The sequence below is a fragment of the Cnephaeus nilssonii genome, assembly GCF_951640355.1.
Source record: "Cnephaeus nilssonii genome assembly, chromosome: 5".
In the NCBI taxonomy this organism is placed as follows: Eukaryota; Metazoa; Chordata; class Mammalia; order Chiroptera; family Vespertilionidae; genus Cnephaeus; species Cnephaeus nilssonii.
The window spans coordinates 47,212,605-47,227,558 of NC_137076.1; the positions used below are offsets into that span (position 1 = coordinate 47,212,605).

General features: G+C 34.5%; 1 protein-coding gene across 3 annotated transcripts in view; it reads right to left on the minus strand.

Annotated features, from left to right (window-relative positions):
• The window catches only part of FSTL5 (follistatin like 5), a gene marked incomplete at both ends in the record, with an annotated part of 536,981 nt that overhangs the window by 510,343 nt on the left and 11,684 nt on the right, over positions 1 to 14,954 (minus strand). The gene's annotated exons all lie outside the window — the stretch shown is intronic.

Sequence of the window (14,954 nt, forward strand, 5' to 3'; positions counted from 1 at the left end):
ACACTTTGAACAAAATGGTACACATGATCTTTTGCAATATTGAATTAATGTTAGTTCTATTGGAAATATGCAGGGAACATGTGGCTACTAACATTTATTTGATGATTGTCTTGTATTTAATGGCTAAGCAAGTTTAATGAAAGTATTTAAAATGTTGAGGTCATAAAAACCAATAAAGAAACATTACTTGCCCGGCCAGTGGTTGAGCATCAACCTATGAACCAGGTTTGATTCCCTGTCAGGGCATATGCCCCAGTTGCAGCTCAATCCCCAGTGCGGGGATGAGGGGGGTACATATGGGAGGGAGCCGATCAATGATACTCTCTCATCATTGATGTTTCTATCTCTCTCTCCCTTCCTCTCTGAAATAAATAAAAATGTATTTTTTAAAAATAACAAAAAAACCTTTGAAGCTCTTTGACAGATTGGGAAAAAATGCCTGTAATAAGTAGAGCCCAAGTGTTAATGACTTTAATATATGAATCAATACTACCTTATCTAATAAAGAGGGAATATGCTAATTGAGCCTCACACCATCGCAAGGATGGCAGCGCCCACAGCCAATAAGGAGAGAATATGCTAATTGACTACCCCACCCTCAAAGATGGCAGTGGCGCCCACAGCAACTAAGGAGGGAATATGCGAACTGACTGCCACGCCCTCAAAGATGGCGGCGCCCACAGCCACAAAATGGCCCAATCCCCTCAGCCCTACCAGGGCGGCAGGCACATGGCAAGGCACACACTGCCTCTGGAGTCCCTCAGTCCCCTCAGCCTTCCCAGCCACCCACAGCTGCCCGAGGCTCAGGTAACAAGGGCCAGCCGAGGCTTGTGCTGACGGCAGTAGCAGCAGCAGAGGTGTGCTGGAGTGTCGCCTTCCCCTGATCGCTGGGTTGCCTCCTGCCCCTGAGGGCTCCCAGACTGTGATGGGGGGCAGGATGGGCTGAGGGAACCCCCTCCAGTGCATAAATTTTCATACACCGGGCCTTTAGTATCCTACATAATAAAAAGGTAGTATGTAAATTACCATCACTCCGCTACGCCCATGATTGGGCCAGCGGGAGACACAGGGGACGGGACTCGATGTGGCTGGGGTGGTGATTGGGCCGGCAGGAAGCTGAGCTTGCGTTGCCAGTGGCGATGCGAGCTCAGCGTCTACGCCATGGCTGTACTGCAGCACAGACGGGCCTCTGGGGCAGCGAGCCGGCGTTTTGGAGATTTGGAGGCGGCGCGGGTGGGCAGGCGGCGCGGCTCCCGGGGGAGGAGTCTGGTAGCAGTTGGGCCGCAGGAGCGCGCGGTGGCGTCCCGGTGTCCGCAGAGGACCCGGGTTTCCAGGAAGGCAGAGGAGGAGGCGGTGGCCCCAGCATTCCTGGGTGGGAGGCGAAGGCAAGATCCCGGCCTGGGCTCCGGCCGCAGGAGGACCATGCCCCCTCCCCGCCTCGCCCTAGGGGCCCAGGGACTTCAGAGCTGCTGGCCACACCGGGTCCCGACCAGCGGAAAGACAGACTACACGTGCATGATTAAATCATGCACTGGGCCTCTAGTATTAATATAAGTTAAAATGCCCACAGAGAAAAAGGAGCAAAGAAAATTCAAGCATCTATCAAGTATTTAAAATAATATTAGTTAAAATATTATTTCCGCTTCAGTATAAGGAAACTGGAGGAAGATAATTTTTGAAAAATAATTAAATATGCCTGGCTGGTGTGGCTGCCATAGTACTTGTGTTGTATGGAGTGGAGCACAAGAATTCCTGCCTTGTCATGGTGGCTCGCCTGTTAAATCCTTGAATGATGGTTCATCCTACCTCTAAGTAGTCAGTCTCCTGGAAACTAAAATACAGGGCTTTGGATTTGTTACCTTTGAAATACCCACTTACTGCTATGTGATTTTGTTCTAAAAAATTTCATAATTTACATCAAAAATTGTCATAGTTATATTAGGTAGAGGCCCCTGAAGCTAGGTTTAAAAAAAAGTAAATGTAATCACTGTTTTTCAAAACATTACAGCATGTTAAGCAGGTGATCTCTGAAATTGAATGTGTTATTGGCCTCAGGGCATTGTCAATGTAGTTGCTAGATACAATATTTAATAATCTTTTCCCCAATTCCCTTAATATTGAATAAATTCAATACATTCTTACTCAATCATTATCAAAATACAAACTTTAGGTATTTAATTTCTCAAGCCACCAGGCTAAATCTAGAACTTCATAATATATTAAGAGAATGTACTCTCACAACTTTTCCTTTTTTTCACATTGTTTCTAGCTCACATTTTACTGCATTACTTTTATATTTCTTTTCTCCTTTCCCACTCTCCCTCTTCTTGACTCCCATTTATTTTTGCTATTCTTTCTCAAATTTAAATATTGAAAACAGTATTTGTTTACTCATTTATGTCCTGACCTTATTTACATTCCACTGGCAACATTAACAATATATAGGGTATTTATAAAATTTTCAGTTCTGGATAATGAATATGTAGCATGCTATTATTTTTTTAAAGCATTATGGCTCTGTGGGACGCTTTTAAAAATTGACACTGCCTAAAATGAAATTACCTTTTTGTTACTTTTTTAGTGCTGAATTTCTGGCAATCTTTGTGGTTTAATTCAAATGTATTTTGCCTGGGGACTTTCTTTACCCTCTTTTCTTTCCTTTTGTCTTTCAAAATGTTTATCAAAATAAGAGCTATAGATTTTTATCTTTTTTCAGAGTTCAAAACTTTATTCCTAGGCACTCAAAAATCACTTCCATTTTGGAAAATAACAATTTTAGATTTTGAAAGATGAAGTATATTCTATGGTTAAATGAAATAATGTCTATTTGAATATTTGGTTAAATCCAAGAGTATAAATAATATCTTAGCATTATTCATTATCTTGTGAATTACCAAGGCAGGACTATTTAAATATCTATACATTTTTTTAAGTGGTAACTTGTTTGTGATAGAAAATTTATTTATTTTGTATCCACAAAGACTTAATTTTTCTGGTGCACCAAATCTAAGGAAATCTATGAAGAAATGCAGCAGTGTGAGTGTATAAAATACAGCAATTCAGAGTTTGGAACTTTGCAGATTTCCTGTTCTTCACCATCATGACTGACTTACCTCTAAATGAAAAAAAGTAATTCAAATTCTGCCCCAATAAAACATTGCAATGATATTTTCTTATATTGGCTTGTATAAGATTATTCTAATTAATGAAAGTTGAGGTGAGCCTAAATCTCTTTGGCTATATACTGGTTTATAACTTTACTTGCAATTGGGGAAAATCTACCAGATAACAGGCCTACTATTTCATTATGATTGCCATGCAGAAAGAAAAAAAAATCTTCAATGTTCTTTACGCTTTTTCTGGAATTCCATTAAGAGAATAAAACCTTAGAAAAATATTGGTAAAATGTAAAGACTAAAGGGATTATAATGTAAAGACTAAAGGGATTATAATGACTAAATATCCCCATTATAATCACATTCAAATTCATGGTTTCAGTGAACTCCATCCTCCCCTTTCCACACTTCCCCTTTCCACACTTCCCCGCCTCCAAAAAAGAGAAGCATGGATTCATAAAACATACAAAGAAGAGTTCAAGTTTATGCCTGAACAATTTTCAAAAGCAATATGTTTTGTATACCTACAAGCTGAGCGTCTGTAGAAAGCAGAATGGGTTGATTAAGTACTAGTAAAAGTCACCATATACTATTTTTTATTTTCCCTTTTGAAGGTTATCACAAGAGGAGATGAGTAGATCTTCACTTCACATTTTATAATATTGTTATGGAATGAGGAATTACCTGGTTTTATTCTAGAACAAGTGTGTCCTTGAATCTATTTGAATATTCATTCATATTCTCAATGTATCTATAATTATGTCAACATTTTCTAAATTGTGGTCATCTTACATAGTTATATACAAAATGATATGTTATTTCAAAAATAACATAAATATAAGTGGCAAAAATGAATAAAACAGGAATGTTTAATATTTAATAAGACAGCAGTATGATGATTACCAGAAGGAAAGGAGAGTAAGTGGATATAGGAGAGAATAAATGGAGTATAAATGGTGATGGAAGGAGACTTGACTTGTGGTGGTGAACACACAATACAATGTACAGATGATATATTACAGAATTGTACCCCTGAAACCTATATACTTTTATTAAGCAATGTCACTCCAATAAATTCAATAAAAAATCAAAAAGTACATAAAGAAATGAGTGAATGCACACAATATAATACTTCTAAATAACAACAACAACGAAACAAACAACAGTAACATATTGGTTTAGCTCTCAATACACACAAATTCATAAGAAAATTGCCTGATTAACAAGGTAGGAAAGAACAACATCTCCACCCTGCTTCCCCCCAAAAGAACCCAGAACAAAACAAAAACACATAATCTGATTCTAGATTGTTGATTCTAGAGTGCCTAATACGAGTCATCTTTAATAAGACTGAAAACAAGAGAAAAGGAACAACTAATTTATTAATAAGTTAAGTAATTTGATACAAATGTCATATTCAGAAGGAAGTTTGAGTTTACTTGAGGGAAGATCACATCTAGAGAACTGGGTTGTATCCCAGGCATCATCTCAATTCACAGGGAAGGAGTAAAGTGGACTACATTCAATAAAGTATGAAGGCAGAGGACTTGAAGCCAAGTCATATAAATAATGGTTAATAAAACTAGAGATTTTCAGCTTGAGGAAGAGAGCGTTTTAGGGAATCTGATAGCCATGTTCAAATATTCCCAGGGTTTCTCTGTGGAAAGAATCTTAACTATGTTATATATAATCCACAGAGCAGAGTGAGCATCAGTTATTGAAAGCTTCAAGGACATAGATTTTAGTTCAAAATAGCATGTTTTCAAAGCTGCAATGAAGAGTTTTATCCACTTATTGGTGGTTGCAAGTTATTCAGAGTAACTCACTCTACATTGTAAGGCTATTTAACAGGCATATGTGAAAGTATTTAATCAAAAAAAAAGGAATGATTACTCAATATACCAGATGATTTTTAATACATCAAAACACATAACATACTGTAACATCTAAAGATAAGGAACAATTATTATTTAAATGCATGGATACTTATATTTTGAAATTTTGATTTAATTTGGTTGTAAAAGGGGAATTGTTTTTTCTTTTTATTTATTTCAGAGAGAGTAAGTGTGAGATAGAGAAATATAGAAACATCAATGAGAGAGAAACATCTATTGGCTGCCTCCTGCATGCCCTCTACTGGGAATCAAGCCCGCAACCCTGGCATGTGCCCTGACCTGGAATCGAACTGGCAATCTCAGGGTGTATGGGAGAAAGCTCAACCAACTGAGTTACACCAGCCCGACAAGGGGAATTACTTTTTATGTTAAAATCTTTAAGTGAGGAAGACTGAAATATTTTGACGCATGCTTTTCCATTAAGGCAATAATTCTTAAATGTTATCATGAGTCAGAAGTATCAAGAAGGCAAATTAGTTGATTTGTGTGGGACTTGAAAATTCACATTTCTAACAAATTCCCATGGGATGCTGATGGGGTTAATTCTCCAATCACACTTTCCGAACCACAGCCTTAAGGAAATGGGTTTGTAGTATTACTGCTAACTTTCAAGCCCATTAAGCTTCTAGCCAGACAACAGTGCAATGTGAGCCTCAGATTATTGTTCAGAATTACTAGCCTTTCCAAAGTATGATGAACTAAAATAAAGTCTGATAAAAATATGCTTTACAAAATGATGTTTTATAAAAAATTACCAAAATATTTTATTCACCTTTAAGGTGTATGAAATTACCAACATTTTATTATGTCTTCTTCTTAAGCCCCTTTCATTGACTTCTCAACCCTAGGACAATATTCAAAGGTTTTACTATTATTTACAGTACTTTCCCATTACCTCTATGCTTCTCATCTCTTTAAACTGAGTAACTGCCTCTGCCTATTTTCCTATATGTTAAAAACATTTAATCTTTGAAAACATTAAACTCGTTCTCAGAGGTTTTTTTAAATATAGTTATCTTTTCTCCTGCATAGAACACATTTCCCCCTTTTTTTACCAAGTAATACCAACATTTTTCTTCTGAATTTCCACTAAGTGGTTTCTTCACTTACTCTACTGCCAAAACCAGCTTCAATGACCATTCTATGCATTTCCATTGCACCCTGCAGTTGCCTCAATTTTTGCTTGAAAAATTACCTATCTCTTTGAATGTATAGGGTATCTATCTACTGTTGAAATTTCTGCACTAATACATACTTAAATAAAGGTATATTAATATTGGGAGATTTTAAAGGTAAATTAATATTGGAGATTTAATTGGGAGATAGGTATCCTGCTTAATAATCTTAAACTAGTATCAGTTATGGTTAAAAGCAAATATATTTTCTTAATTATGAACAGGACCAATCTGTCCTGAACAAAGGTGTTGCCTCCTTCTGGGATTTCTTTCACCGTAAGTTGTCATTAAAAGTTTATATGCATCTTTCCCCAGCCAACTTGCAATTAAAGGGATAATTCAAATATTCCCTCTAGAAATTCTGTTCTTATTTGTTTGGAGTTCATTCTCCCAGAATCTGTCTGTGGCTTCACAGATTTTAAGTTTAATTTTCCTCTGCTAATATCATGGGCATATTATAGTCAACCACCCATCCTATGCATCACACACTTACATTATATCTGCTTACTGTTGCTGCATTATTATTTTCTTTGACCTTTCAACATTTGCAATCAAATAGTTACCAAAGTGAGTTTCACTTTATATGGGACCATTTTCTTTATTAGTTATATTCAAATTATATATATTTTATACAAAATATATATACTTTATACATATATGCATACCTTATACTTACATATCTTTATATATATATATGTATCTTTTATACATATATGTCTATTTTATTCAAATATATGTATATTTTATGCATACATTTTAAAATTTTGAAATATTAAAAATTCTATACAAATTTTATAAATCTACATTATCTCTTCATATAATCTTATTACACATAATTTTTAAGTTAAACATATATTTGTGATTTTTAAACTGAACTTTAGTTCATACAGGAACCAGAAGCTCTAATTTAATTTTTTAAGGAAATGGACAAGATATCTGCAATTTTATTTTATTTTTTAATTTATTTTTATTGATTTCAGAGAGGAAGGAAGGAGAGAGAGATAGAAACATCAATGATGAGAGAGAATCATTGACTGGCTGCCTCCTGCACGACCCCACTGGGGATTGAGCCCACAACCCGGGCATGTGCCCTTGACCGGAATCGAACCTGGGACCCTTCAGTCCGCAGGCTGATGCTCTATCCACTGAGCCAAACCGGGTAGGGCAAGACATCTGCAATCTTATATGCTCCCAGATGATTCCGAAAATCTTTCAAGATTTAATTTTTGTAATCCTCACCCAAGGACATCTGGGGGGGGTGGGGGGGGGGAGAGAGAGAGAAAGAGAGAGAAACACTGATTGGCTGCCTTCCATTCATGCCCCAGACCAGAATGGGAGCTCAAACCTGCAACTCAAGTATGTGCCCAGACCAGGAATTGAACCAGCAACCTTTCGGTGCACAGGATGATGCTCAACCAATTGAGTCGCTCAGGCCTGGCAATCTGTCAAGATTTATAACCACTGTTTTAGAATCCCTTAGAGTCAGTACAGCTATAATTCTTAAATCTTTAAAAAGAAACAATCCTGACCCCCAAGAAAAACAAATATTTTTTTCTGCAGGTGTATGCAATGTTTCACCATGAAGACACTAAATATGACTTTTGTGTTGAAAGTCAGTTATCCTTTGCGGCAGGTAATAGGTAAAATTCACAATAGATGATCATTTTCTTTGCCAGAAATCATTTTTCTTGGTTTATATTACTGATGACAATAAAACAATGATGGAAGTAAGTAATTTTCAAATTATTCCTATGGACTGAATGCTAGTGTCCCTCAATATTCACATGTTGATGACTAATTTTTGCTAATTACATGTAGATATTCGAGTCATTTGGAGGTGCAGTGTTTGGTGGGTAATGAGGTCATGAGAATGGAATCCTCATAAATTGGATCAGTGCCCTTATAAGAAAAAACTGAGAGAGCGCATGTCCTCTATGTCCCTTGAACATGTGATGAAATAACAGGAATACTGCCATTTATGGACCAGTGAGAGTGCTCTCATCAGACATCAGATCTGCTGGTACTTTGATGTTTGACTTCCTAGCCTTCAGAAGTGTGATAAATAAATGGTTATGACGTAAATCAACCTATCTATGGCATTTTTATAATAGCAGCCCATACTGATTAAGACTATGATTTTCCTACAGTTTGAACAGGAAAAAAGAAGCTACATCAGCTTCATTTAGAAAATTGGTGATACTAGCAGTTTGCACATAATTCAAAAAATAGGTAAGCCTATGTCTTTCAGAAGCATAGGGGTCTATACCTTTGTAGCTCAGGTAATTTTAGTAAACATCTAGGTTTAGCAAGTGTCTACAATTAATAATAATAGCATTATAAGAAAAATAAGATATTCACAAAGTTGAATATTAAGTCGCACTCAACATTGGAAGGTACTACAAGTGCAGGTGGGAAAACATGGCAGTAACATAAGACTTTGGTGTTCCAGTCAATACAAATGAAAACCACCAACCCTGTTGGTGTGGCTCAGTGGTTGAGCATCCAGCCATGAACCAGGAGGTCATGGTTTGATTTCCTGTCAGGGCACATGCTGAGTTATGGCTCAATACCCAATAGGGGGCATGCAGGAGGCAGCTAACTGATGACTCTCATTGATATTTCTACTTCTCTCCCTCTCTCTTCCTCTCTCTGAAATCAATAAAAGAATATTTAAAAAAAAGAAAACCACTGAAGTATGGCAGTGCTCTTTATTTTTATTTATTTATTTATTTTGCTTTGTTGATTTTGCCATTGCTTCATTATGTTCAGCTAATTCTTCACTTCTGGAAAATTTGGACTAGCCTAAAGACTACTAGGTGATTCAAAATGTCAGTTCAAAAATCCCAAACTTCTCTTAGATAAAGTATCATGCTTCCCAGTGGCAGGCTATCTTTCAGAGAAATGTTTTCTATAGTAAAATCTTGTTTTGCTAATTATCAGCAAACATTACAAAAAGAAAATGTTGAATTTAATCCTAGTATGGATTGAGGATAGAAGCTGCTTCAATGTCTTATTTTAAAGACTATAATTATGCAATACCATACCTGAGAGAATTTTATATTAAACTAGAAGCCAGATGCATGAAAATCGTGCAAAGGTCTCAGCCCTTGCAGCCCCAGTTTCATCCGGAAGGCCATCTGGAAGGACGTCCAGAAGGTTGTTGGGCTGTCTGGTCTAATTAGCATATTATGCTTTTATTATTATAGATATTTAATTAGGACCTTTGTTGTTTATAATAGATACAAAGGCTATGGGAAGTTTATATTGATAGTCACTTTTTCCTTATATGTCAAAAGAGGAATATGTCTTCCAGAAAATCTTAAACTATAAAGTTACGGGATTTGTTTATCATTAGGGTAAATTCATAATTGAAGAATGACTTTTTCTGTGTCAGATATTGCATACTAATTTCCATTGTACTATACTTTCAAAAATGGCCTTAGTAAGAAATTTTGGAGCCTCAATTGTAGTATTTTTTTACTTGAAAGATAAATATTCAGTCATTTAATCATACTGTAATTATTCTACTCAACATTTGTCAGCAGCAGCAATAATATATTATCTGCTCACATCTCATTTCTTTCCATCTAGGTAGACAAAAGAAAAATCTGGAATTAAAATAATTCCTAAGAGCAACTCTGAAATATTTTATAAAAACAGATATGCTGGCACAAACACTTTGAAATTACATATTAAAGTTAAATACATGGCAGCCCAATGAACTCACAATTATACTCCAAGAGAAATGAATATACATGTCTAACAAAAGGCATACACAAGAAAGTCACAATAACCCCCAAATGGAAACAATTCAAATATCTATCAATAGTGGAATGCATAACCAATTGTGATATTTGTGTAATAGGATATTGTAGAGCAATAAAAACAACACATTTCTGCCACCTTCACCTTTAACATTGTTAGCTTCAAGAGAATCCCAAGTCCTCTGGTATGTGCAGCAGGAATAATTCTAAAAGTCACTAGAGCAGAGTTTTCAGAATTGTGTTCCCCAGAACATCAGAAGGTATTCAAAAATTTCAATAGTCCATTTATTTGGGAAATTCTAGGTTAAGCAAAGTTTAGAATATTTCTCAGGCTTTAATATACTTTTGTGCATTGTGGATTTCCACAGAAGCATAATAGGCAGTTTTCTCCGAATGACTTGGTCATTAGAATCCATTTTCAGCAGAACATTTCAGAGAAATAATGTTCTCAGGGGCAATGAATATAGACTTCTCTGTGGTGAATAAGGGACTTTATTATAACATTCAAAAGGACAAAAATTATAAGATTTTGAAGAACAGTTACCAAAGAGAGGAACATTGAACACAACAATAGGTTCTAAAGTATAGCATAAAAAATTGTATTTATATTTTAAAGGAGGTGCATTTTATTATACAGTGAAGGTCTTAAATAATGGCTGGGATTTCACAGTGAAAATTTCAAAGGTATTGTGTTTCGGGGAAAACACATAGTTATTTGGAATATGAAGTGTTGAAGAAAAGTTTCTATATAGGAGTTGTAAATCCAGTAGACTTGGTAGAAATATACTTGTGATGGAAATATTTCTAATTATAATACCTATCTATCCTACATGTATGTAAGTCCTATGATAGAGTGCTTTAAACAAATAGGTCAAAAAATATATTAATGTGTTAGGTCCCTATCTACTCTTTATTAGGAAACCAGAATTTTATTCCAAAATCTATTATTACTTGATTTTGAAACTTGGGCATATAACAATTAGGGCATAGATTTTTATTAGCAAAATGAAGGTATTAGACTTATAGACAGATAAGATACATTTTTACTTTAACTTTCACTAATGCTTTTGTAACAAATGTCTAAATAAATGCAATTATACTTCTAAAATATTTAATTCATCTCCTAGAAAAAGGTATTATCCTTGATGTTTAAAATATATATTTAGTTTTAGCTACTCTTTATCCTTTGGGATAAATTTGATTTTTGGAACTAGGTAAACCATTTGAAATTCTAATTTACAAAATTACTAGGTAATTGAGACCACTCAGTCTAATAATTTAATTTTTATTAAGCAACAGAAATATTTTACTCAAACAACACTTTTTATGAATCAAAATAAATCAGAGATGCTCTAGGTGAAGTGGGAATAGAATCAAAAGGCTTTTTGCTTAACTGTCTGCTTGCCTTCCATTTTTCTTGTATTATTATTTTGTTGTTGTTATTGTTATACCCATGTAACCTTAAAGCTAAGAATAAAATAGAATAGAAACTAGTAATCTGATAATAGTAATAGATGCCTGCATACTAGTACTCTGTTAGGATCTTCAATACTTGATTAATGTATGTTCCCCATTTGTAGGAAAGAAATAGTTCTGTGAACAAACAAGGTGGCCTTAAATTCTTTTCAATATAATATTGTTTAAATATAACAAGCTTAGTAGAGTTATAAAATTTATTCACATATATCTCTTAAGTATCTATAAATCCAAAATAAAATCTATATATATAAAAGGATAAAATGCAAAGTGTCCCCACAGGAGTTTGACCAGGAGACCAGGAGTTCTATCACTCGCTATGATGTGCACTGACCACTAGGGGGTGGCATGGAATGAAGGAAGGCCCTGGCTGGTAGCTGGCAGCTGGGGAAAGGAGGCCCCGGCTGGCAGCCAGAAGGCCCCGATCAGCCCTGATCACTGGCCAGACCTAGGGACACTACCCGTGCATGAATTTTGTGCAGCAGGCCTCCAGTATAAATATAAAAAGCTAACACAATTTAATTAAAATGGAATTGGTACAGAAAGTAGTATATTGTTGAAACCATATTAATACTTGCCACATACCTACAGTACTGACAGAAATGTAGAACTTAGAAGAATGAATCTCTTTTACTTTCTTATTTTTAAAAAATGAAATAGTAATTTATTTTAAAGACTTGTTAAAACTCTAATACAATGCAATAATACAAGATAATTTCTTTCATTACAATAGTTGTGTGTTCTTTCACTCTTTCCTTTCCTAATTGAGGTCTTAATTCCTTCTTTTCAATGGTATTTCTGCCATTTCTCGTTTGCATATCATTAATTCTCTCAGAGAAGTGAGTTATAGAGATGATATACTACGGAAATACTATTTTAGACCTTAAATTGAGTGTGACTGATTAACTTTAGCAGCTCAAACTAATCACTGGAGATGAATGCCTTTTTTTTAACAATGAAACATCAGTAAAAAACAATTATGTTTTAGAATAAAATATATTAATTCTAAATATATACATGATAGAAATATATAATATATCAATATGCATACATATATATCTTCAGATATATTATAATAAATATTTTAGCCATATCTAATTTGTATTAGAAGTTACACCTTTCAATTACTATTTAAACATTTAAAACTTTTGTCCAAATGTGGACTTATTTTATTGTCTTCATGATGTTTTCTATTAAAGCTCATCAAAGAGGCTAACAGTTGCTCTATCTTGTTTGAAATTTTACAATGACATAAATAGTTTCATAAATAATTATATTTCTCTGAAGCACATATGAAAAATAAAGCACTTAAACAACTGAATAATAAAATATTACAATAGTGCTCGCTTCGGCAGCACATAGACTAAAATTAGAATGATACAGAGAAGATTAGCATGACCCCTGCACAAGGATGACATGCAAATTCCTGAAGCGTTCCATATTTTAAAAAGTATATTACAAATAATGGGCAAAATATTTGAACAGACAATTCACAAAACCAAATTTGTGAATGACCAGTATACAATGAAAAGATGCTCAGTGCCTCTAGTCATCAAGGAAATTCAAATAAACACTATAATGGATACCACCCTTCAGAATGGCTAAAATTAAAATATAGAGAACAGATAATATCACAAAAATGTGAAATAACTGTATATCGCATGCATTATTGCTGGGATGGTAAAATTATATATCTAATTCAGAAAAAGTTCTGGTAGTTTCTTATTTAAGAATACTGCTGCTAGTTATTGACCCACGGGAAATGAGAGTATATACCCCTCCCTCCAAAAAAAGTCTTGAACAAGTATGCAAGTATGTTCATAGCAGCTTTATTTATAAAAGTTTCAACAGGTTTCCATCAATAGAAATATGGATTAAAAGCAAAGCTAAATACTGTGGTATATTCATATGGAGGCATACTAGTCACCAATAAAAGAGAATAAACTATTGAGAGACACAATAACAAAATGAACTAACAAGCAAAATAGGCACAGATTCAGAGAGAGCAGGCTGACAGCTCTCAGGGGTGGGCATTGGAAGGCTGGGTGTTGGTGGGGGGGGGGGGGGAGGGATTGAGCAAAAAAGAAAAAAGAGAGAAAAATTATCATGGACATGAACAACAGTATGGTGATTGCTGGAGAGAGCAGGGTGAGGAGAGGTGGAGAAGGGTATAGAGAGGATAAATGGTGATGGAAAGAGATGTGACTTGAGGTGCTGAACACACAATACAGAAAAATAAAATATGAGCTACATAATCCCCCTCAAAAATTTCCTAAACCTTCTAATAATTAAGAAAAAATGTTTATAATATTTCAAAATATGTATTTTAAAATGTATGTTGTTACATTTTTTTTATTTATTTTAGCATTGTTTATTTGTAGTATTGTCAGAACACTAGCCTTTTTGAGGTCTTCATAGAAGATTTATAGAAACTTAACTGATAAAATATGCTGAGAAACTATGTAAATTGGACTAGTAAATAGAACTATATTCTTTTGACATTTTATATTATTTGACTTTTCCAATGACTGACCTTAATTTAACTACTGTAAATCTTTAAAAAAATTTGAATAACTGAGGTCATTAAGACATTTATCAAAATAAAGAAAAATTTTAAATGATTGAAAGATCTCATGGACATCAAAAATGATAAATACTATAAACAACTCTCTGCCTACACATTCAATAATTTAGATGATATATACCAATTTCTTGAAATACACAATCTGCCAATACATGAAATGAAATAGACAATCTGAATAGATCTATATGTGTTAATGAAATGTTATCAATAGTTAAAACAAAAAGTGCCATGCCCACCCATATGGGTTCACTGGTAAATTCTACCAAACATTTGAGGAAGAAATTGTACCAGTTCTCTACAATCTATTCTGGAAGACAGAAGCAGAAAAAATACTTCCTAACTCATCCTATGAGGCCATCATTACCTTACTATCAAAACCAAAGAAATTACAAGGAAACTAAATACCAATATCTTGTGAATATAGATGCAAAAATCCTCAATAAAATATTAGCAAATGGAATTTAAAAATGTATAAAAAGACTTATGCACCATGAACAAGTGGGATTTATAACACCTATGCAAACTGATGCAACATTAAAAAATTTAATGAATGTAATCCATCACATCTCCAGGCTAAAGAAGAAAAATCACATGATCATATCAACAGATGCAGAAAACTCACTTGACAAAATTCATACCTATTCATGATAAAAACTCTCTCCATACAGGGAATAAAAATGAACTTTCTCACCTTAATTAAAGAACATCTAAAAAAAAACAAAACAAAAAAAACAAAAAAAAAAACACCCTACAGCTAACATTACACTTAAGGATAAAGAACTAGAAGCCTTAGTGCAAATATCAGAAACAAGGCAAAGGTACCTTCTCTGACCACTCCTGTTCAACACCATATCAGAATTAAGTCTGATAATGCAAGAAAATAAAATAAAACATATGCAAATTGGAAAGAAAGAAAGAAAACACTCTTTGCTTGCAGATAACAA